Raw genomic sequence first — 25,176 nt, forward strand, 5'->3', positions numbered from 1 at the left:
AAGCATGATCGAGATCTTGCAGGACTGGGCCCACTATAAAGCTTAATTCAGTAATGTTTGGAAAGTGCTTTGAGGCCCTCTGATAAGTGCCATAAAATGCAAAGTGTTATAGACTGGGTAGGTATGGATGAGTTTAGATAAAAGCTTGTGAACATTTGTACTGTATGATGGCCCAAGCCTAACACTTGACTTTCTCTTATCTGTATTTCTCTTGCAGGACGAAACAGTGGGATTGTGAAGCCATAACATTGTATTGCAGGGACCAAAACAAATGCATGTCTCTAACTGTGCTGCGAGCACTGGGGCTGCAGAATACAGGGCAGACTTGCTAAAATCCCTATTGCAGGGAGGAGGAGGAAAATGGGTCAGGGTTCCATAACAGACACAAAGTCCTTTCAGCTGTAGCTCATTTGTCCCAGTCTAGTCAACACCATAACCACCGGGGAGTTAGTTGGCCTGTGTGAAATTGGTTGATGGTCTAGTCAAGAGTATAGTGAGAAAGTGTCCTCATCATAAAAAGCACATCACAATGGTGTCTAATCACCTTCTTGCTGGCATTCTGACAGGGAGGGCCATGGATTGAATGGGTCACGGGGAAATGACCTCCCATACCCATTTGCCCTACTGCTTTTCATGCTGTACCAGTCCTGGGGATAAAGAGAAGACATTGGACTACAGACCTGCCAGCCAGGCACCTTTCACATTTACTTAAAACAAAGTAAACTCTAAAATCCCCTAGGACCTGTCCACATCCTGAGTGTCTCCCATCTACTCCTTGGAGATCTCCCTTTACCTGCCCTGGTGAGTGTGGCAGACTTGTCAGTGTGACCTTTTGGTTCAGTGCCTATGTTTAGTCTCCAGTTTGTGCAGGACATTTAATCTGAAGGCACATAAACATATATGAACACTCATGCACATAAACATACAAGATCATAAGTGACACAGTACAGAAGTGAAGATGAGAGAGGCACTGGATTTAGGGTTTATTCTGTAAAGGGGCTGAAGATAAATTATAGTGAGGTGTGGGGAGGGTGAGAGAGAGAGAGACACAGTGATCACTCTAGATTTGGCTTACTTAACAGCCATGGTATTGTGCTTACCTGGCTGTCTTGTTCTCCATCTATTGGAAGTCATTACAGTTCACTGTCAGAATTAGAAGTGGGTGAATGTGGCAAGAAACTCCAGCTTCCAGATGAATTCATTGTGCCATGCTTATAAACACTGTGCATTCCCTTTCTGCAAACATCTGCAAACAAGTTTTACTGGCATGAAAGTTCCTAAAAAATGCTTTTCAAACCCAGGGAATTGGTGATCTGCTCATGGAATGTCTGTAAGCAGAAAAAGTCTTATGACAAATGATTTGTTGTGAATTTTCAGTCAGGCTACTCCTGCCCCCATACTACTCAAGTACTGTCCTCATAAAGATTTTGAAGCAGCGACTCTAGATTTTGAACTCTGACCTCAGCTAGAAGAAAGAATTATGATATTTTAGCAGGTCCATTGTAATCCAGAAGGGGTCAGTGGTGCACATACACTCAACACACTTGGGCTAGCTTACAACTATTGTGCCAACTGTATAATGTCAGTCTAGGGGAAAGCCATTGTAAGGCTGAGAAACAGGAGGTGGTTTTAATGAGAGCTTTGTTATAATTATACAGGGATAGAAGCTGGGAGAAGATGACATTATATAGCAGCATGTGGCCTGTTAGGGAGCTTGGCGATTCCTCTCTGACACTGTTCAGTCAAGGTATTTTAACAGGCAGTAAGGAACAGAGAGAGACAATTCTGAGACATTGCATATGGCTGCCCTTAGGGCCTGATCCAAAGCCCACTGAAGGCAGTGGGAGTCTTTCCACTGACTTCAACAGGTGCTGGATCAGGTTCCTAGAGCAGGTGCCTAAGAGAGGCTGTTGCCTCCTGCTTGCCCAGAGCCTTAGTGACAGCATATCTGAGCCTATTACCTTCTCCAACAGTTTTGTTGTACCCAGTTTCCTTGCATCCCTGCAAACATGACATACTTCAGTCCTGTGTCCTCATAGTCATCTTTTTCCTACTCTCTGCTTGGTGTATGAAAGCCTGTATGTTCCTGGCTGCCCTCTTTTGCGCCATGTTCAATTCAAGCCTCAGGTGGAGGGACTGGGAAAAGGGTCTGGGAGCTGGAGCATGTGACAGAATGTGCTACAATGCGGACAGCTTTATAAAAATGGTGAGTGACCTGAAATTAGTGAGGGGAGAACCTCAAAAGGACCAGGAGTTCAGTTCAGATAAACTTATCTGAACATTAGGGGGTCTTATTCATCCTTCCTCTTTTCTGCCCACCTTGCTTCTCTCTCCCAGACCTACCCCTGAGGCCCCTCCACTCCACGCTCCCTCCCCAGCAGCTGATTCCAGCTCCCTACCTCCTCTGTGTCCAACCCTCAATAGATAGTACAGGATTCCCCCAATAGTGCCACTCACACTCTCTTGTGCCTTCATGATTCTCTAGTTATGGTGATGTACTTCCCAAGGGAGATTCAGCTCAATAGAGCACTGTGTTCCACTGGTGAGGGTTCCTGCATTTTGCACCTTCTCTCTTAGCTTACTTGTCTAAGACATGAATACATTGACTCAATCCCCACTACCTGCCTCTCTGAAGTCATGCTGTGAGCTAGAACGTAGCCTAGGGTTTTAGAACCTGGGGTCAGATTTGGGGATGAAGGCAAACCTGGCCTGACTACAAATTAACTCTGCCTGAACACCACTTGGTTCCCTTTCCCCCCAGTCCTTTTGAGGATTGTTTTCTAGGCACAGCAATGTACCCCTAGTCCTCTGCTGTAACTAGCAGCTCCCCCATTAAGGCTGTGGTTTTCTTTACTGGTCTTGCTCCCCTCTCCAGTCTTAGCCTTACCTACAGGTTGGAGCTCAACTGAGGCCATGGAGAAAGGACCATGCACCTAGTATTTGATGTTTGTCGTAGTAATAGTGATAACCAGCTGTAAGAATTGCCACCTTATAAACATGAAGCCCATGTCCCTAATAGCGGGATGGGACTTGGTTATACCTTGAGGGAGCGGGGGAGAGGGGAAATGTGAGGAGAAAACTGGGAAAATCCTCAGGGGCATCTGGCTGTCTTCTCAGAACAGCCTTCCTCCCCTGCCCATCTCGCTGTGATGGAGGCAAAGCTGGGGTCCTGTCTTTAATGAGCAGTCTTCCCTCAGGAATCAGCTGTCCCTGTCCCTTTTCCCCCCTCCCTTCCTTGTCTGCAGGAATTGCCTTCTGCTTAATAAATGTCTGCTTGTAATATTCTGAAACAAGGAGGCTAATCAAAGGCCCCGTTCCGTGGAACAGGGACACTAAGTGACAAGATTAATTTCAGTAATCAAGCAGCTTAATTTGGACATTTTTTTCCCTCTCTCGTTCACTGATGGAAATTGAGGTGATTCTCATCCTAGTGAGAAACTCCTTCCCTGCCTGGTTACACTCCGTTTCTGGTATTGGAAAAGGGAGCATGGTGATTGTTGGGAAGGGAGAATAGGGTCAAGAAGGGGTCACACAGGATGATCTTGGAGAAGGAATGTGGACTGCTATGACTGACATTGCCTTAGCACCTTTCACCTGGAAGGATCCTAGAGCATTTTAGATGCGTGTACAGGAATGACCCCAGCCACCAGTGAAATGCAATCACTTTGTCTGGAATGCAGCAGCTGATGAAAGGACAAGGAAACGCTTCCTGGTGTGTCCAAAATTGCAGCAAGACAAATAAGATAGCTAGTTCAAACTGAAGGACGATTAGGCAGGGAGAGTGTTATTGCCCAAACTGAAATTGTCTGGAACACAAAGGAGAATGAATGTTCCTGATCCTGGTATTAAAAGTTGACCTGCAAGCTTTAATGACAACAGATGGTCAGGATCTTGGTTTCTCACTCATCTGAAAGATGACACCTCCAGCAGTACAGGAGCCCCCACTACCATTCTGGGACTTGAATCTAGCACAGATTCAGAGGGAAGAATTCAATCTATTGAATTATGGGCACCACTGCTGCCTGCATCAGCTGTTGTTTCTTTGGAGGTCACCCACCTAAAGCAGTGGCCAGACCCAATGTTGCTTAGCAGTCACCAGCTGAGGCGATCTGATGGTACAGCTCCTTTTACCAGCCTGCCAAGGCTGTGAAGGTCCAGGGAGCCCAGGCAGGGACTGTAACTGGAAAGATGTTCCCCTTGTCACCTGCATGTGGTGACACCCTTTTTCTGGTGATGGAGGCACCTGAAGAAAAAGCCTGGGAAAGGTGATGAGGGAACTGGTGCTCTGTGCTTTTTATTGAGTGGGGAGACCCAAAGTTTGACTTTACACTGCATGAGGAAGGATTTCTTCGTGTTTCAAATTTCCTAGGTGGAACAGTCTCCCTAGGAAAGTCGTGGTGGCCCCATTGCTTATGTCTCCTTCAAAACTGGACTGAACAAGACCTGGGGGTGTATATTGTAGGGAGTAATCTTTGTGTGTGTGTTTGTGGGCATTCGCGCACATACGCAGATTGGACTGGAAGCTCTAATAATAGATATTGTCCAATTGTAATGTCTATGATTTCATGAAGTTAGGACAGGTGTGCAATGGCATGTGACTGAGCCCTCTGGAATGAGTGGGTTTGAGGGTTTGATGTTGTCCCCAGAGGCAGAGAGGTTTTGGGTCTGGCAGTTTTCCTTTCCAAGCTCTTAAATCCCCCTCTTCAGTGTGTTCCTCCAGTGTCTGGATCTCTCTCACGCTCTGTCTCTCACTCTGTGTGTGTCTGTCTCTGCAGGGGGCATCTTTAATTTGACTGCACCCCTGCCATCTTTTGGCAGTCAATTTTTCAGTGACAATCCATGAAGTTCCTGACTCTCTCCTCCTTCTCTTCTCCTCCTTCCCTTCCCTCTCTCCCTCCTGCTGATTTGTTATTATGTACTGCAGCTGCTTGGAGGATTTTAAATAGACCCATAATCACACAGCAGCTCCTCTTGGAAGTGTAAATATGACCCCCTTGTTAATCTCGTATGTGGTGGCTGCAGCAGCCCCTGGAGGAGGAAGTGATGGGCAAGACCCAAACCTGGGGTCTACATGAGGACCTGGAGAGGTGCATATTCACAGCTGTCTTCTGGTGCCCTCTGATCTGTAATCACTAGGAAATTGCCTTGTGTGCTTCTTTGTCTAAACATAAATGGATTTGGGACTGGTGAAAGGTGCCAGATTGACAGACCTCAGACTGAAATCCCCTATTAATCCTCAAAACAGGTACAGCATGGACAGAGGCAGTGAAAAATCCCCATAACCCGCCCCCTTGCTCCATCTCACCACAGGACAATGTCTCTGAACCCTGCCCCGGGAAGGAACACCTCTGAGATCAGAGTAGTATTCAGACCCTTTCAGTTCTTTGCCTCAGATGACACTGTCAACAGCATGGCTAAGTAGAGTCAACTGTGATGTTTTTTGTGATATGGACACATGTTGGTAAGGAAGTGGACTGAGATCCACCAACTCATTTCACAGGCTCGGTATCCCATTTCCAGCCCTCAAGCAATTCATTCTCCCCTTAGACTGGGATACAATGAGTTGAACAATACAGTTAAGTGAAGCTATGGAAGAGGCTGTAATCAGTGCATTTCCCCAAAGGAATTTAGGATTTGCCCTTTAGGAACAGATCAATGGTCCATAAAGTATGGTATGCTGCTTTCAGCAGTGACTACTACCTGTTGCTTCAGAGGAATGTGAAACCACACATAATCTGTCTGGCCAACTGTATAAAGCTGGGAAGCTCTTCCTGCCTGCCTGCCTATGGCCAGCAGGCAGCATGGTCCATGGCACCAAGCAGTAGACTGTGAATTAGGGGACCTGGCCTCTAATCCCCTTTCTCCCACTGGCTTGCTGTGTGACCTTGGGTGAATTGTTTCACCTTCTATGCCTTAGCTTTCCTGTCTCTAAAATGGAGATAAAGATGGTTACCTTCCTTTGTAAAGTTCTTTGAGCAGTGCTATGTAAGAGCTAAGTATTATTATCTTAGCATCCAGAACTACAAATATTGTTAACGATTGTAAATTATCCAACCTTTTTAAAAATCCAGCCACAGTAGTTGATAGAGCTGAGGGAATAATTTACAACAAATTTATTAAACGAATGTAGCCTCTCTGTGTATGGAATATCTATTGTGGAGATCATAATTTGTTTGAATGTATTTAATGAATATTTCTGATTTTTTTTTATAATTGTCAAGATCTGGAATTCAATCTGAATTGCTTCGTTATGGTTGGTCAGTTAAGACACATGGTATGGTGTCTATTCCTTATTGGATGAGCACACAAGTACTTCTGGCTTGAATACTTCCATGTACAAATAATAAAATGGATTTCTGCAAGTACCTTGTGCATTTCTATGAATGAACTTGCTGGTAAAACTCAAACGCACAAAACTTTTGTGGACAGAGAACTTAGAAAAGGATGAAAAAATGGTCAAAGTGAATTCATGGAAAAATGTGAATGAATATTCTCAAAGAGCTTGATTCACCATTTTACCCCAGTTTTACATATGTGTATCTGGCTTGTATAAGATGCATGGAGTAATGCAGTGGAGAATCAGGACCAAATTGTTTATGCTGTATTTACCCTGCACTACTATTTGACTAGGTGGTCTCCTATAGTGGTACATTCCACAGGTTGACTACATGCTGTTTGAAGAAGAATTTCTTTTTGCTTGTTCTAAATTTACCAGCCATATTCATACGACTCCCAACTATCAGAATGCTCGCATCATGAAACCAGTATAGCATTTGTTTGACAGAGGAAATCTGACTGGCCCCGTTTCCTTTAATAATCCTTTTCTAACCTTCCTCCCAAACCCCATATGGGTATCAGAAATGAGATGAAAAACCTATATTAAGCAGTATATGGCAGTTGGGCTCAAAATTTCAAAAATGGCCATGATTTTTTTTTTGGGGGGGTGCCTCCAAAATGGGTTAACTGTCTTGTTAAAAAAGATGTAACTGCAAACATTTACATTCTTAACTCTAAATGGGTGAGTAGTCTCATTTCAGCAGGATTATTCATGTGCTTAGAGTTAAGCATATGCATAAATATTTGCAAAATCATGCCTAATTTCCTTCCCACTGTTTCTTTGATGGACACAGAGAAATCCACACAAGCTGGGGGTGAAATCCAGACTGGGCTCCTTTATTTTCCTTTTATGTGCTACCTAACTAGTGCTGAGCACAGAGTGGAAGAATTTAACACTAAATCCCTATATCTGGAAAGGACATTAGTACAGCCGGTGGGAGGAGGAGTACATGAGAACAACATGTAGTGAAACATGTAGTGTAGGGAATTGTCTCTGGTTGCAGCCCCTGTTTGGCATGGGCTTGGGTAAAGGGAAGCATTAGCTGGTTGATTGTGTATTGAGCAGCTGCTTGCACTCTTCCTAACCTGTGTTTAAAAAAAAAATTATCCCCAGTGCTGATCGCAACTGCTTACTCTATTATTACAACTTCCAGGAAAGAAAATGTATTTCTTTGTAATGCAGTTATAAGAGATTTACATTTTTGGCATTATTAGTGGTGTTGCTATTATTATTCAGTATATATTTATTTTATGTTGCCGGATGCCACTTCACAAATGGAAAATCTGTGTGTCCTAATCTTCTGGGCTTTGGAAAGCACATGAGTGGAATTAGTCGAGGGATGCACACATAATGGGTCACTGCCGGTGCATCTTGACAATGGCTGATAGCGGTTAAAGGATTTAAGGATGCATAGAGAGGCCTTCACAGCTGCACTGGAAAGGACTGCTGCGGCTGCTGCTATCACTGTTGTCATAGTAACAAAGCCGGGTCCTTAATCAGGAGGCACATTAACACACATTCTGCCATCCTCCTTTCTATGCTCCACCCTGGGTAAATTACTGAACAAAGCCCAGTGGATAGAGAGAGAAGTTTCAGGACATTGTGTGGGGACAGGGATCCAAATGGGGATTAGAGGAAAGGAAAGGGGTCCAAACAGTGCAGGACAGAAAGAGGTCTAGATGTTCCCTGGAGCAGAGAATGATCCCAGGGGATGAGGTGGAGTACAAAGAGGGCCAGTGGTGTCTTAAATGGGATTGGCTAGCCAGGGAAGGTCTAATTGTGACCAAGGTGGGAGGGTTAGTCAGAGAGGGTGTCATAGGAAATGAAGTATGTTAGATTGGGCCTAATCCAGAAAGGCGTCCAAATAAGAGCAGGATGGGCTGGTTGACTAGACTGGTTAAAACAGGATTGGGAGGTATGTTTATGAGGGTGAATGGTGTTGATCTTTTTCATTCTAGATGGCGAGAGGCAGAGGGGTCACCTGATGAAATTAGCAGCTAGAATTTTAGTGCCTTTAGAAGTGTGTGCAGGGTCAGCTGCTGGGGAGTTGGATAGGTCTCTTCCAGAATCCCTTTGTTTTAATCTGGGCAGTCTTAAACAGACTTGGCTGAATGAAGAAATCATACCTAATTTGTACCCTCTGTATTGCTTAGATCTGTGTAGGAGAGAGTTTGCAAAGCTAAGGTCAGGCCTGTTCATAGGTGGAGGGTAGAATGCCAAGGAAAACCCAGATGCTGGAGTAAAGCATGTTGGCAATTCAGTAGAAGATACTCTTCTTTCAGAGTTAGTATGGTACTAAGGCCCCAGCATAGTGTTAAACTTGGGGGTGCATTTTGTCAGTGTGATGTAGAACTGAGGTCCTGATCACTTGTGGTCACTAAAGAGTCCCTGACGGTGCTCACAAGTAGGGCTGTGTGAAAATCTTTGCACAAATAGTTTATTTGATTGAAAAATGCAGTTTTGGTCAACCTGCAACTAGTCATGAATTTGAAACAAAATTTTTCAACTATTTATAAAACAGCCAGAGCAGGAGGAGGTTGTGGTGATGCTGCTTCTCCTCCTGACCTTCCCTATAACTTTTAGCCCAGCAGTTAGAGCTTGGAGATGGGAGAGGCAGGTTTGAATCTCTGCTCTGGAACAGACCTGAAAATAGACCTTTTCAATTCACTGAAAAACTTGGTTTGACCTGAACTGAATTTTGTATTTCTTTTTTAAAATTTTTGTGGAACTGCTACTGAACCAAAAAATCAGTTATTTGCTTAGCTCTGCTCATGAGAGAATGGGGGCTAGACCTGGTGTTCTGCCCAGTTTCCAACATGGGTAATTATGTCTAGCCTGCCTAAATTCGTCCTGCAGCTTCAATGGATACGCTATTCCATCTTCCATTTATATTGTAAAATGTTGTTTAGGGTTGCTGTGCACTGTTAAACTGCTGCTATCAAATGTCTAGGGGGCAGAGGACTTCCTCGGCAAAAGTTAAAGACAGATCATTGACCCTAGATAAGGAAGTAAACTGCCTTGTCTAGTGGACCCCAGAAAAGGGTTCAGGCCAAGGCTGGGGGAGGAGGGGGCTGTATGAGTAATCCCTGCTGAAACATAAATGCTAGGAAATATGGAGTAACGTCAACTCCTCCTAAAGAGTTATCTCTGCATCTGCATCTAATGCAGTTATTGCAAACATTATCAGTGACGCTTGCTGTATATGTAATATGGCAATACACGATCCTGTAGGGTAGACAACCAAACTGTTGCTTGCGCCCCTGATAAATATAACCATCCCTGTACTGAGAAGGGATTGTGGCCCAAGCCCTGCTGGAATCCAGGAATAGACAAACTCTCTGGTTTAACATCACTTTGCGGAACTAGACCATGGGTGAAATTTTTCACACATGCCCAAGTGATTTAGGAGTCCTAGTCCCAATGGAAGACTCCCAAGTCACTTTTGAAAATGGAATTTAGACTCTGTCACTTAGGCATTCTTGAAAATGTTGCCCATGGCCTAGCCCCATGAGCCTGAGCATACAGAATGGGCGTATGGGGAATTCAAGTTGTATCCTGACTGTTGAAGAATTTATAGATTGGGGTAGCTGAGGTTTCTCCTATGTTGTGATTTTTGGGCTGAGGTCAGGATTAATTTAATGGGCTTTTAAGGACTCTTCATAACTTTCCCTCTCCCAGGAAGGTGGCCAGAGGACCAGGAGTATACTAGGGATCTTGAACTTGAAGTTTGAGCCATGGGGCACACAGACTGAGTGATGGGTTTAGGGGCCATGTTTCCCCTTGGTGAATAGAGAGGACAATTCAGTACTCTACCCACAGAAAGACATAAGGGCTCTGATTCTGCTGTGTTACACATGGGTTAATCAGACTGTGTTGAAATCAATAGAGTTACAATGGTGCAAAACTGATGAAAGTAGGAGGAGAATGAGGCTCAAACTCTTTCCTTGGAAACTTCGTGGTAATGTTAAGAGTCCTTTGCCATTAAATGACCTGTAGAGACACTACATTACTACTCCCTGGATAACTTTTAATGCTCTGTTCACGGAGCGTGCGTCCTATCAAAGACTACATATTTTGAAGGATACTGGTGCCAGAGTGATCCAGTAGTACCTGGTTCTGAAACCCTATTCCTTTCAGTTTCAGCAGTGAGCAGGGAAGGATCACTCAGGGTTGATGCCCGCTTCCAAGAAGAAGGGAACATGACTTCTGCTGAGTGTGCCCCCAAACCATACTCCAATGGGGAGGTGTGTGACAGGGATGTCTATACCCCCACATTAACCTGGATAATGAAGGGATTAAATCCCTTCCCCTGGAGAAGAGATCCTTCGTGGCCATTGGAGCTGCATTAGCTACCAGGATTGAAAGGAAGGGCCTTCAACTTGGGCTTAAGAGACATCTGTAAGGAGATTGAGGGACTATTGAGCAGAAAGGTAGAAAAGGGCTTCCTCCCACCTTGTGTGGCAAGGAACATGTGCTCTGAATCCAACCGGGCAGGACTACTATTCTCTCATCACTCTCCCAGCTGCAAGGGACAATTTGAATGGCTTAACCAAACCCTGCTAAGAAGGGAACCTTCTGTAGTTATTTCCCCATCCGCAAAGATTGTTTCTTTTTTGCCCTGGCTAAAGAAAATGACTGTGATTATTTGGCCCCTGCGCTAGATGATAATACACAAGCTACATTTTTTCCCAGAGAGGGAGCCTTAATGAATAGTTTCTTTCCCTAAAGCAGTGGTTTTCAACCTTTTTTCATTTGCGGACCCCTAAAAAAAGTCGAATGGAGATGCAGGCCCCTTTGGAAATCTTAGATATAGTCTGTGGATCCTCAATGGCCTGCGGATTACAGGTTGAAAACCACTGCCCTAAAGGGGAAAAGGTCTTGTTTATGTAAGATACATCTGTATTCTCCCCAGCCCCCTCTCGTTTGTAGGATGAGCAACCCCCTTTACAGGACTGTACAGCGATAAAGCCTATTTAACCTTTGGCTCTTCTCTGAGGTGCTAACCAGAGGCCCAGTTAGTTCCAAGGGGGGGGGGGGTGGGTGGGTGTTTGTGTGTGGCGATGTGAGTGCTAACTTTTTAGGCAGATGGACTGAATTAATCCCTTCATCCCATACAGGCCTCTGAATAGTTGTCAGATGTTAATAAATTTCAGCCACTGCCAGCTTGAATTGGATTGAAACTGGCGACCTAGAGGTGAGAAGATTTGTATCCCTTGATCCAGGCTGCATATACAATTGTTTAAGCACACACACAGAGATGCACGAGGCTAGAGGCTGCTAACGAGTGGAGAATGAGATGTAATGAAAGGGAAGAGACAACATATCAAAGCCAACATCTCCTCCCTTGGAGCAGGTGAAATGCCGGACACAGCTTTTTGTTTCCCTTCCCCTTTCATATCCTTATTTGTTCTTCCTTTGTCGAGCGCTCTAACTGGGCAGGCATCCTGACTGAATAGCTCCTTTCTCCCGTACTTGCTGTATCTCCTGCTGCTGCTTCCATCTACGCCCTACTTCCTCATTGTGCCAGAGTGTGTGGTTAAGGAAGAGGACAGACAACGGGAGATGGAGAAAAACAAGATGCACTGGCTTCTCTTTGAGTCTGTCAAAGAACTGTTTCAACGCCTTACATGTCTCTCCCTGGCTTTTATTCTTGCAGATCCTTTTATTATTATTATTACTCCTTCAACTGGCAGACAAAGGCAAATCCACCTGCTGCTCCACCAGTCCCTTTCTCTGCCATGTCCAGCTTGAACATAAATCTTGTTGGCTCGTGTGATCTTGCAAAGAATGCTGCAGTTTCGGCTCAACTTAGGGTTTGTTTTTTTTTTAAAAATGACAGTACCTAATGTAGGTAGAAATATTTGAATTAAAATAAAAAAGTTGGCTTTCCATGCATCATGAGAAACCTGACAAAGCTCATATTTTTCACCAGGTGTTTGAAAATGAGGTTGGGGTATGGAATTATTTCAGTTTGTTTAGTGGGAGATGACTTAAGATAAACTATACTGCTGCATTTAGGTTGTATTAAGTCATGTGATGGGCACCTAAAGCACATGATAAGCACCTTCTTTAACATATCTAAATAGGTGAACACAAATATCTGCAGTGGGCTGGGGTAGAAAGCAAAACTGACTAGCAAAAGACCAGTGTGCTTTCATTATCCAAGCCAAGAGAAGTGGAAAACCACAACAGATAGCACCCAGGGGGAACAGTTAATTGGATTAAAAAATTTTTTTTTCCAATAAATTGAGTGGTATTTGTCCATGTGTGTACATTTTCAATATGAGTCTAATGGGCCAGATTCTTGATGATGTAAATCACTGTAGCTCCAATTCATAGGATGGCTCATGTATTTTTGGAGGTTGGGACCCTAGAGAAGATAGTAGGAGGCCAGGGGGAACACAAGCTTCTGAGAGCCCATTTAAGATCCTCCCACAGCAGAAGCCCATAGCACACGCCATCCTTGACCTACACAGAACACCTTTCATCTCCTCATGGTTCAACAACCTATTTTGCCATAAGGGAGAATAGCAGATCTGCCACTAATGCCTCTCTAGTACAATGAGGGTGTGTGGAAAGGCTGACAATCACCAGGGCATGGAGAAGGAATTAGAGAGAGATTGTTAAGATTAAAATAATTGGACCAGAGCCTCAGCAATTGTAACTTGGCAAACTCCTCTTAAGTGCCTAGATGTGTGTGTACATGTAGGAGAGTTTGTGCATCTGCGAGTATTTTCTGTCTTCGAGGCTGCAGGAAGCCTTCCATTGAGTATGTGAGACATTTAATAGGTGGAAGCAGAGAAGGGAGAGTAAGGGAGCTTCTTGTCTTCTCTAATATCCTTGTAAATAACTCCATGTCCTTTATTGGCCTCACACTCTCCTCAGTGGGGAGGAAGAGAATCAATAATCATTTAAAACTTTGCAGATCAATTAGCTGTGCAATGCAGGTGTGATAGCAGCTTTCGGACAGAGCCAGAGCTTGTGGATTGACTCAAAAGGAGAGCTAGACAGGAGGGAGGGTGGAGTTTCTACGAGTTCAACCATCTTGGAACGTTAGAGATAATTACCAGTGGCTGCTCTGGTGAGGAAATGGATTTCTTGAAGCATGATGATTGAAGCTGAATGATGGAACACCCTTACCAAGTCCGACCAATAATTCCTGCTACAGACAGCAAAAATATATCTGTTTTAAAGCAGGGGTTGAATCCAGCGCTCATGCCCACACATGCACAGAAATGCAGTTCTGGTCCTTCTCATAATGTTTCAGTACAGTGAACTCTCAAGCTAAAAAGGTGGAGCGGAATTGTACTCCACAGGATGGATTCTCATTTACACTAAGGCTCCTCCTGGCAGCATAAATGGTGTAGGAAAGGCCTAGGAGAATACCTCATGTGTTGGTGGCCACCCTGGCTGGCACAGAGCTGATGTAATGGCTCTGTGCCAGCCCTGTTCCCAGCCCCTGCTGTAAAGCCTGTGTTGGAATAGGCGGGAGGTGGGTATGTTCAGGGCAGGAAGGAGGTGTGGCCAGAGTAAACTGCACTATGGCTGCTCTCTGCTTCCCACAGTTGGCATGTTTCTGAGTCATCTCTGACTTACAGTGGGGCCTGGGTAAGCTCCTGGCTGCCGCTCGAAAAAGGGACTGCAAAGGTAGCTTAAAGCTTCCTACTGTCCTAAATGCAGGGAAGGAGCAACTGAGGATCTGGCCCCATATTTTTAAAGGTAGTGGATTCAGAGCTGGCTATTTAGGCTAGTCTCAGGTACAGGTTTCACTGTATGTGGTGCTGCCTCACTGTGAGGATGCAATGTCATGGCACTGACATGAAGAAACAAACAGTGCCGCATAACTATTTCATCCTGCTAAACAAATGCAAAAAAGTGACAGCCCGAAAGCCTCAGGGACAGGGTTATTTGGTGCAGGTGCCCCTGGGGGATTGGGTTTGCCAAAGGACAATGGAGAATCTTGGCTTGTGCTTTTTGATTCTGTTTTTGGATTCAGTGTCTTGCCTTCTCCACACAATGCCCATGGTCCCCATAACCCTCACACTCCCTCCACTTCCCTCTGTCTTATGGGAGTGTGAGGAAGCCTGATTGCTGACTCCCATTCACACTGAAGGGGTGCCCCAGCTGCTCCTTCTGCTGTAATCTTCTAAGAGCTGGGCCGGGAGCATTATTGGCATTTCTCCCCAGAGCTCAGGGGCCCTTCATACCCTGGGAATCTCAGAAAGAGCCTCCCGAGATTGCCTGATTGCCTGGGACTTCCACCATTCAAAATGCCTGCTTTCCCCCTACCCAATCCACTCACAAGCAGCCACCCTAAGGCCCTGCGAGTCCCATCTGCAGTCCTCCTAGCCCCTCTACACAAGCGGCCCTGACAGGTGGCCTCTCAGTCAGTTCCTCTCCTCTTTTTCTGCAGGACTGGTCCCCCTTAAGGCTCCACTGGCTAGAGGAGATGCCAGCTAGCCGCTCCATCCCCTTTTACCTGTTGTGGTGAGGGTGGAAAATCAAAGCCACTGTCATCCTTGGTCCAGAATGGGCATTGGATGGTGGTAGGAACTGCAAGGAGCAATGCAGAGCTGTTGCCTGCTGCTGCCAATACTGACTCTAATGAGCTGGTGGCCACAGACACATTACTTGTGAGTGGTTGCTAAGGAAACCACATGTTCGGAACTGGAACCAAAACTGCAGGGACCATTTTGTATTTGGAGCCTTAAATCCAGTCCTCTCAGAGATGTGCACGGATCCTACAGCGATGGCCGTGAACCCCATGCCATCTAGATGGAGAGGAAGTGTCAGGCAGAAATGGGTGATTGGATCTGATGTGCTGGTTTTATCCCACCTCTAGAAAACACCCTCATGCGGTGCCAGCGAACACAGTGATCTTGTTGCTAGGCCAACCTCAACAAGGCTGAAGCTTGTCATCGTTTGTATTAAAGTAGCACCTAGAGGCCGCAAGCAAGATTCAGGCCCCATTGTGCTAGGCATGGGACAGACACATGGTAAGAGACTGCCCCTGCCGCAAAAGCTTACAGTGAAAATCGACACGACAGAGGGTGAAAAGAATGTTTGTTGGATGGGGAACAGAGGCACAGGCAGATTAAGTGACTTAGGCTTGTCTAAACAAACACTTTGCAGCAAGATGGGGTGTCAATCTATCCCCACTAGCCTACCACACACCAGCTGTCGTGTGGGCCCTGCTGCTGTTCACTAAAAGTTCTCTAATGCACTTTGATCCACCTTGCTTTGAAATGGGAGTAGATTAAAGTACGCGAGAGAACTTTTAATGCGCAACAGTAGGGTCCACACAGACATTTAGGCTGCATCTGTGCTACAGGCTAGGGGGGTGATTCCCAGCTCACGTACATCTGCTTGTGCTAGCTTGATGAGAGGTAGTGAGAGTGTAAATAGCAGTGTAGCTGTGGTTGCACCCGGGGGGCAGCAGAGGCATGGCTGAGCTGTGCTGTGTACGTACCTACCTGTTTGAGGCAGGTTTGTCTTTGGCACAGCTCAGCCACGCTTCTGCTGGCACTACCTATGCTGCTGGTTTTAGAAGACGAATTCAATGAAAGCTTGTGTGAACTGGGAAACACCCCTAGCTCCAGGTGTAGACGTAGCCTGAGGCTATATTTACGCTACTAGCTTGAGGTGTGAGTTCCCTGCTCTTATACATGTGCTTGCGCTAGTTTTCATCAAACCAGTGTGCTAAAAAGAGTAGTGTAGCCGCAGTAGCGTGGGCAACGGTGAATGGTAGCATGGGCTAACCACCCTGGGCTCAGGGCTGATTTCTCCTGGGGATGGGAAGCCCACGCTGCCACTTGCCCCAGCCCATGCTACTATTTTTAGCATGCTAGCCCAAAGACGGCTAGTGTGAGAGTGTCTATGACACCTGGGAATTGCACCTCTAGCTCCAAGTGTAGACACGGCCTTCATGTGCAGCCTGCTCGTGGGGGATAGGTGTACTTCTCAGCTTGCTGCAAGCTAAGTGTTCATGTAGAGAAGCCTCTACTCAGGGTCCCCCAGGGAGTCAGTAGCAGAGCTGACACTTGACCCCACATCTCCTGAGTCCAAATCCAGTGCCGATACCAGAAGATCATCCTTCCTCAAGTGTGGATGCAGTGCTGGCCTGAACACTCTCATAAAACCCCATGTGTGCCCAGAGCCTTTTAAACTTCTCTTTGTTCCCCCTTTCTTTTCCCTGTACTGCCCTACTGCTTCTCTGTAGTAGCCCAAAACTAGAAATACCAAAATAACGAATGGATGGGCTGCTCTTATGAATATCTGTGACCTGTTCACATCTGGGCAGCAGTGGAAATTTTGTGAGAGAAGATTTCCCACTCCAAAGAGGTTCAGATGGATTTGGAGAAGTTGATGAACATTGAATGCTTATCTAAATGGAATCACTGTACTTTTTTGAGGTTTCCTCCCCACCACTCAGAAGAGAGCAAGGGCCCTCTTGATGAAATGAAAGAGCAGTTAATTTAGAAATGATAAAAAGAAATACAACTTCACACAGGATGTAGTTGATTTGTGGAATTTCCTCTATGCCCTCCTGCCAAGTACTGGGACTGGATTTTTAAGTGCTGGATAATGTTATAACCACTAACGATAAGAGGTTGCTTTGCCAGCTGACATACCAATCAGTATGTAGTCAGATTTCATGTTTCAGGGTACAAGCTGGTCACCTCTGAGGGCCAGAAAAAAAATCCCCCACACAAACAGCATAATATAACTTGCTGAGTAGATTATGGGACATTTTTGCCTTTCTTTAAACCATCGGAGACTGGTCATGTCAGGATACTTGACAGAGTGGACTACTGGTCTGATCTGGTATGGTAAGAATATGACAGAGTGCAAGGTGCAAACAGGTGAACCTGCACTCTGATCATTCTGATATTAATTAATTCCCTTTGAGAAATCGGATGAGGCTAATTAGTCAATCAGGATGGCTGTCTAAGCCAATTATCCTATCAGCCCAGGGCAGACAAGAAGAGGTACAGGAAGGAAGTGGGGAAGAAACCCCCCTAGGGCTAGCTGACCCTAGCTACACAGAGGCTCAGAGCAGAGAGACCTCTGTTCCCCTCAGGAAGTGGTGAGAGGGCCAAAAGCTACCTTAACATTGCAAATAGACTGTTGCACAAGGATTGTTGTATTGGAGGGATGGAGGAAACACATAATAAAAGGACATGGTGATGGCACAACCATGGGAGTCAGTGCAATGTTTGCAGGAAGAAGGCAAGAGAGGAGCCATGCCCTGTGACAAGGAGGTAGGATTCTGGACTGGTAGTATGATCTCGTGTAAACAGGATACCTGACTAAATGGACCACAGGTCTAATCCAGGTAGTCACGTATATATTTACACCTGTAGCATAACAACCCTTGTGATTTGGTCCAAACTTTATAGACTGGACAGTAGCCACTTCTGATGAATTATAGCTCTAGCTATGTATTCTATTTTTTTTCTGTTCTCCTTCCTCTGAAGCATGAGAGATGGCCACAGCTGGAGATGGGACACTGGATGGGGTATGTCAGTGATCTCAGGTGGCACTGAGCATTCTGTCTCTCAGGTACGTGGCTGGCTGGTTCTTGTTCACATGCTCAGGGTTTAACTGATAACCATATTTGGGTTGGGAAGGAATTTTTCCTCAGCTCAGATTGGCAGGAACCTTGTGGGGTTTTGCCTTCCTCTACGGTGTGTGGGTGCAGACCACTTGTCAGGATCATCTGGGTAGCTCTCACTTAATCATTTCCCTGCCATTGCCAGGGTCTTGGACACTGGTGCACCTGGGTCCCTCCTATTCTCTGCCTGTGGCATATCATATCATAGTCTCCTGAGGGCTGTAATACTTTGGTCTAATTTCAATTGTTGGGTTCAGCATGTACATGCTGGGTAATACTGGTGGCCTGTGATATACCGGAGGTCAGACTAGATGATCTAGTGGTCCCTTCTACTCTTAAACTCTGTGACTAATCAAAGGATTATTCATTTCCCTAAGGTTTAATACTATGTGTTCTATGGAGCAAGGCATACCTGCAAGGGAGGAAATATCATCATTATCCTACCCCAAGACAGGTATTGGGGATTATAGGGTGTCTTGTGTCTCCTCTGTTGCAGTATGTCTGGAGTGATTCCTTGCAAACCCCTTAAAACAGGAATTGAAAATTACTTACAATTTTCAGTCTCCTGCATTGGCTTCAATATGAACCTGCTTTGGTCGAGCTCCAGAGATACTCCTTGGTGTACAAGTGCTTATAGTGATCCCAATCAGCTGGGCAGTGGTTGATTTTTGGGGTCTTGCAGCAGGTCAGTTTCTGTTGTTGCAGAGAAATTGATGTCATGGAGTCAGGTCTGGTGTAATCTGTTTTATACCGTGTGCATATTCAAATCAACATGATGCATGTGAGTCCTATTGCTCTTAAACTGACAGAGAGACAACTGTGCACAAAGGCAACTCTGGTTCCCCAGCTCAGTCACTCTGAACAGCCAGCAGGTACAGCTGCCACCATTGCTGACTTTCCATCCTCCCAGTTGTCACAGACCATCCCTTCCTGGCTACCCTATCACCTCCAGGGACCAGAAGAGCAGCAGCAAATTCATCACCCTGCCCCAGGCTGATACGGTACTGCTCAATACATGACAGTATACAGCCTATCAGAACCTCCTGATTACTGAGCATTCTGGACTCTAGCTTTGCTATGACAATAATAAGAACATTCAGCCACTCAGAACATCTCATTCACTGAAGATTCCAAACCCTACAGTTTGAGGCTTTCTATTGGGAACTGTTCTGTCATCAAATGCGGTGGGAAGAAGTTGGAATCGCTGCTAAGATCAACGGGGAAAAGTGTCATTAGGAAATGTCCAAGTCCAGGCATCCCAACATTCCTTTGTGCGTGTCTGAAGAAGAGCTCTGAGTAAGCTCGAAAGCTTGTCTCTCTCACCAACAGAAGTTGGTCAATAAAAGCTATTACCTCACCCACCTTGTTGTGTGAGACAGAGATTGAGTAAGAGAGCCTCTGTCTCACATCTTATTCCCTGTAAGGAGTTGCAATACTCTTGTCTGTCATACCACACAGCAACCAACAGGATGTCCTAAGTAGAGGGTTCACAATTCTGTGATACAGCATATAGTTCCATGTACAGGAATTATTGTATTTTTCAAAACTAAATATAATAATTAAATGCAGAGAGAAAAACAAGCGGAAGCCTTTGTCTCCAGGCTAGCCTGAGGCCTTGATGAGTTTGTGGTAGGGATAAGCAGGAGTAAATGAACACTTAAACAAACAGCTCTGCTGTAGCAAACAGGCCTGAGAAATATAGAAAAAATTAATGATAAGACTTTGAATTTCTATGGCAATTTTCCATCAGGAACAATAAACATCCCACCATGACTGTGATGAATAGGTACATGGTGAGGTCTCCTTTTTAAAGACTGAAAAGGCACGGTGGCCTCTCTTTTGATGGTGCTTTTTTGCACCCACAGCATCTGTGGTAATTTGGGCTGAGGCTTGCCTAAAAATATAGCCCTGAGAGACTTGCCCCAGGTCACACAGGAGTTTTGTGGTGGGGCCAGATATAAAAGGAGCGTAGGCTCCTGACTCCCACTACTGTACTTAAACTACAATACCTACTTTCTTCTCTAGGAGTCATAGAGTTAAGGTTAGAATCGAATCTAATCTGACCTCCTGGATATTACAGGCCACCAACACCCTCAACAACCACACATTAAGCCCAACAGCCGAGGTGAGGAAAATGGGTGGTACTGTAAATGGGAGAGAGATTAAGAGTGGGGGCCTGATTCATCATTGCCCTATGGCTATTCAGGCTGCGGCAAAGTGACTGTAGGGCAGGTGTAAGCCTCCTCGTGAAGAAAGGGGCCTGTATGCTGTGCAAAGAGCCAACTCTACATGGCCACTGTAAGAGCCTCTGATGCAGGAGGAGGCATGGCTATGGTGGGGCCATTGAAACAGGGCTGAGGGCTGCCCTAGCCAATGTAGAGAGTCAAACTGGCCTCCAGCAGCCCTAGAATAGGAGTGGCACAAGCCACCTTTCCACTCTCCCTGGGCTGGCACCTGCACCAGTGCAGGGATGACTCTGGCCCTAAGTGTCTTCCAGAAGTTTGACTAATGCCTCCTTGCCTGTAAAGTGAATACATGTAATCTACATGCTCCTTGTGTGAATTATATTAATGACACCCCCAGCCAGGATGCCTGCAACAGGGATTGACCATGACAGCTAAAAGTATGGGCCTCTACTGCCTGAACTAAAAGTCCCATCTCTTAGCTTGAAGCCAGTAGCAAAATCATAAACATCAGTGAGTTCCCACCACTAGAGGGGGACAGGCAGCCATGCTGTGTAAGTGAGTGAGTGTTACATAAAGAAAACCCCCAAACAGAAAATTGATCTCCTCCTTTCACTAAGTCAGACGCTATATTGCTTACTATGGGGTTCTCTAGGCCGGGAAGACAATTGATCTGCTGCAACTGCATTAATTCCTGGCTCCCTTGAAGCTTTTCCGTCTGTTTTAGGCTTGATCCCCGGTCTCCATCACACAAAGAGCCTGAAATTGAAGCGGTGTCAACTCCAGGCTACGGCACTGAGAGGCTGTTGTCTGTGAGGGAGCCATCACTTCCGCCTGCCTAGGGAATCCAGAGAAGCTGAGAGAATTGAGCTTGTGAATATCCCCCCCCCCCCAATCCCCAGGGCCTCTCCTGCCATGTTTGAGGCAAATGGCTTGTTAAACTATAGTGATCAGCTCCAATTGATCCAGCTGCTGAGGCCTGAGCTGCTGGAGCACCTCTCCACAAAAAGAGAGACATGCTACGTTCCCAGGGATCCCTCCCAGGAGGAAGAGGAAAACTCCCAGCTTAACCTAATGCAATTTCTGCCTGGTTCTCCCCTGAGAGGGAAGGTGTTTAGGGGATCATAAAGGGGATAAGTGATGCTGCCTTTGAGGGAAGTGGATACATGGTAACTCACTTTGGATCTTGAGCCATCTCTGTATAAGGCTCTCCCTCCACCGAGACACTTCAGACCTCCCCCAACCCCAAAGCATGGCTCCTAAGGGAGTTAGGATGCAATTGGCTATTACCTCTGCTTGCAACGTACGCACTTGTGATACAACATCCCATTTGAGGGGGTTAACGTTATGACACTACTGCTCGTTCCAGCAACAACGACTTCAGAGCAGATTTTCTGTGGGAAGCCATCTGTCAGTCGGAGAGCCTGCTGTGTCCACTCAGCCGCTCCACCCTCAGCTCAGCTCTACAAAACTGCAGAGCCCTGACCCTGTAGAGCTACAATGGGGATCCCCTTGTTTGAGGGGATTTTGTGCCACGTTTTCGTTTCTTATACAGCATTTAGCAATGGGTAACATTTGGCCCACAGCTGGGAGAGATGGATGAGAAGCAACTGCAAGGACGGGCTTGAAGTCAGAGATTGCAATGATGACCTCTTCATCTGTAACCCAATCCCTTAATTAGCCCACTGGTGCTAATACCAACGCTTGCTCTCTAGCCATATCTCTAGTCACCAGTGGCTCTAATTTAAAATTTTAGGTGGGGGCAGTGTAAGCCAAATACTGCTGGGAATCTTGGTGGCTGTGTTCCTCTGTGGAAACTTTTGAACTCTAGATGGGAAAATGCTTTATTCTTGGGCACATTAGAAAGCAATATGGCAATTTCAAGTTTGTATTTTTAATCTTTCTGAGCAGTGTGGTGTCCTCACAGCAGAACCATTGTTGTTTCTGTCACCTTGCCTGGAAACTTACCTATAGTGGTGATAACTAGCCCCCTCCCTTTTCCGGAACCATAACCGTCTCGCTTTTTTACAGTCTCCTCTCTCTCCTTGATCAGCAGCTACAGGTGGTCAAGAAAGGGGGAGAAGGAGAAAAATCGTGACACTTTGAAAATATTCCTTTTGTTTTTTTGTCAGATATGTTTTCAGTGAAATTTTCCATCCACCTCTAGCAGCAACTCAAGTCAGATTTATCGTAGGAGAAAATGTCCCTCTATATGTTATTGTCCTCTCCTTCCTCCACCATCCCCCCTCTTCTCTGAGTGCTGAGCTGGCGAAGCACTCGAGCATTTGGCCAATTGAAATGCTGGGTTGATTAAGCACTAAGGAGCATTGTGCCAGGCAGAAAGCTGGACTGGCTTGAACAATTGTAGCCTTCTCGTTTTGAGGAGAGGTTGCCCCCTCCTCCTACTGCTGAATAATAAAAATGCATGAAATTGCTCAAGAGTAATTATTTTACCTGCACAGACAACTAGCCTCTGCTGTTTGATTTGAGGATGTGTGTGTGTGTGGAGGCATTGTTAATTGAGATTGAAACTGAGATTGAGACTTTTTAAAACCAATCTTATTTCAGTCTGTTCATATTTACATAATGCACTAATGCTTTGGATGGTGTGTATCTCGTAGCTTCACCCCAGTGGAAATGGAAATTTCCTATCTAAGACATTGGGGTAGAACAACCTGGGGGTCGTTTGGCTGTATAGTCCTGTAGTTCAAGATGTCTGACCCACATCCTCTAATTGTAATATCTGAATATGTTTCAAATTATTAAGGTTAGGATGGCAAGGACTTGTTCAGGTATGTCACCCCTCCCCCTCCCATGTGTCAACACAATCCTAAACAAGTCCTTTTCCTCCTTGATATGCACACCCTTTAAATGCTAGCAGATTTATTATCTTCCATCTCTTAGGTGTCATTTAGCCAAGTGATACATTTTTTAGCCCTTTCAATATTTTCTCAAGTGAGGGTGAGGGTCAGTGTACTCTATGGCTAGGGCCCTACCAAATTCACAGTCCATTTTGGTCAATTTCATGGTCATAGGATTTTAAAAATCATAAAATTTATGGTTTCAGATATTTAAATCTGAAATTTCACAGTATTGTAGCTGTAGGGGTCTCGACCCAAAATGGGGTCATGGGGAGGAGTCACAACGTTATGAGTAGGGGGGTCATGGTATTGCCACCCATACTTCTGTGCTGCTGCCTTCTTTACAGCTTGGCAGCCAGAGAGCAGCTGCCGGCCGAGTGCCCAGCTCTGAAGGCAGCACCATTGCCAGCAGCAGTGCAGAAGTAAGGATGGAAATACCATACTGTGCCACCCTCACTTCTGCGTTGCTGCTGACAGCAACTCTTCCTTCAGAACTGGACTCCCAGCCAGCAGCCATGGAGCTTCCTGAAGCTGGGGGAGATTCCCAGAGATGGGTCTGACCTGGCCTCAGGAGCAGCCCATGCAGAGGAAGAAGAAGTCCTGACCCACCCCAGCCCATCTGGGACTAGCAGCTGGAGCCCCACTCACAATAGGAGCTCCTGGTTGGGATGCCCTCAGCCCTGCCCCTCCCTGGCTCAAGACCCAATGCTTGGAGTTAAAGGGGCTTTGGGCTGGCTGTGTGGGTGAGTGGGGGAGGTGACATGAGGCCCTGGGTGGTCACCCACTTACCACTTGTAAGGCCAGCTCTGCCCCCCCAAATATTGATGACCCCCCCCATACCATGCCACCCTCACTTCTGTGCTGTAGCTGGTGGCAATGCTGCATTCAAAACTGGGCTCCCGGCCAGCAGCCGCCACTTTCCGGCCACACAACTCTGTGAAATCTGGTCTCCCCTTTAATAGCCAGATTTCATGAGGCAGATCAGATTTCATGGTCCGTGACACATTTTTGACGGCCGTGAATTTGGAAGGGCCCTATCTATGGCTAAGTCCCTCAGTTCTGTGAGTCTTTGGTAGAAATTATGGAAATTCTGTAGAAGCTTTAGATAAATTTATGAAAAGGAGGATTTTATTGAATTTAATATGAAGATGAATAATACGGTCAAAAGAGTTCCCTGTGTTGGTTTTATATTAAATTTATTTTAAGATTTCTCTCCAGTTTCAGTGTTCAGTATGCAATACATTGTCATCTTCAGGTTTCAGAGTTAACAGTCCATTACAATGAAATGTCTCAGCTATTTGTTCAGGCTGTCTTCAAACTCGGATGTCACTGCATTAGTTTACATTTGGGTCACATTTTCATGTTTTTTTCCCCATAACCATCAAGGCTAGAAATATATCTTTTAAAGAAGGATGAGATTTTTATGGCAAAGAGTGAATTCTATGACTAGTTCCAGCCACAGAATACATGGGACACAAATAAGGACTTTGATGATTTTTGGTTGTTCTCTGACTTGCTTTCAAGTTGCTATTATTTTTCTGCTTTTTTGAGATTTTCAGAGCTGTATGCAGTGTTCTAGGAGTGGTGTTAACACTAGTTTTAAAAATGGAGAGAGAATTTGGTGACAACGCACCTCATTGTTGCTTAAATGCCATAGCTCAGTGGCTCTCAACTAATTTCCAGACTACTGTACCTCTTTTAGGAGTCTGATTTTGTCTTGCATACCCCCAAGTTTCACCTAAAAGCTACTTGCTTACAGCCACACTATTACTGAAAATTTGCTGACTTTCTCATTTTTACCATATAATTATAAAATAAATCAATTGGAATATAAATATTGTACTTACAGCTCAGTGTATAGTTTATAGAGGGGTATAAACAAGTCATTGTCTGTGTAAAATTTTAATTTATACTGGCTTCACTAGTGCTTTTTATGTAGCTTGTTGTAAAACTAGGCAAATATCTAGATGAGTTGATGTACCATACCCTGGAAGACCTCTGCATACCCCCGGGGTATGCAAACCCCTAGTTGAGAACCACTGCCATAGCTTACAGAGGGTTTAGGGACAACACAAGATCAGGTCTAGCTAGACAGTGAGTCAAGCAGGTTATGGCTGAGTACTGGGATAGGCTTTTTCTTTCCAGAGTTGCTCAGCTATGAAATATTCTGCTAAAGGAGAG

At 45.4% G+C, this 25,176-nt stretch overlaps 1 protein-coding gene across 6 annotated transcripts in view; it reads left to right on the forward strand.

The window, feature by feature from the left end:
- Positions 1-25,176, forward strand: part of GRIN2B (glutamate ionotropic receptor NMDA type subunit 2B) — a 284,512-nt gene that overhangs the window by 87,342 nt on the left and 171,994 nt on the right. The window lies entirely within an intron of this gene.

This window comes from Natator depressus, chromosome 1, assembly GCF_965152275.1.
Source record: "Natator depressus isolate rNatDep1 chromosome 1, rNatDep2.hap1, whole genome shotgun sequence".
In the NCBI taxonomy this organism is placed as follows: Eukaryota; Metazoa; Chordata; order Testudines; family Cheloniidae; genus Natator; species Natator depressus.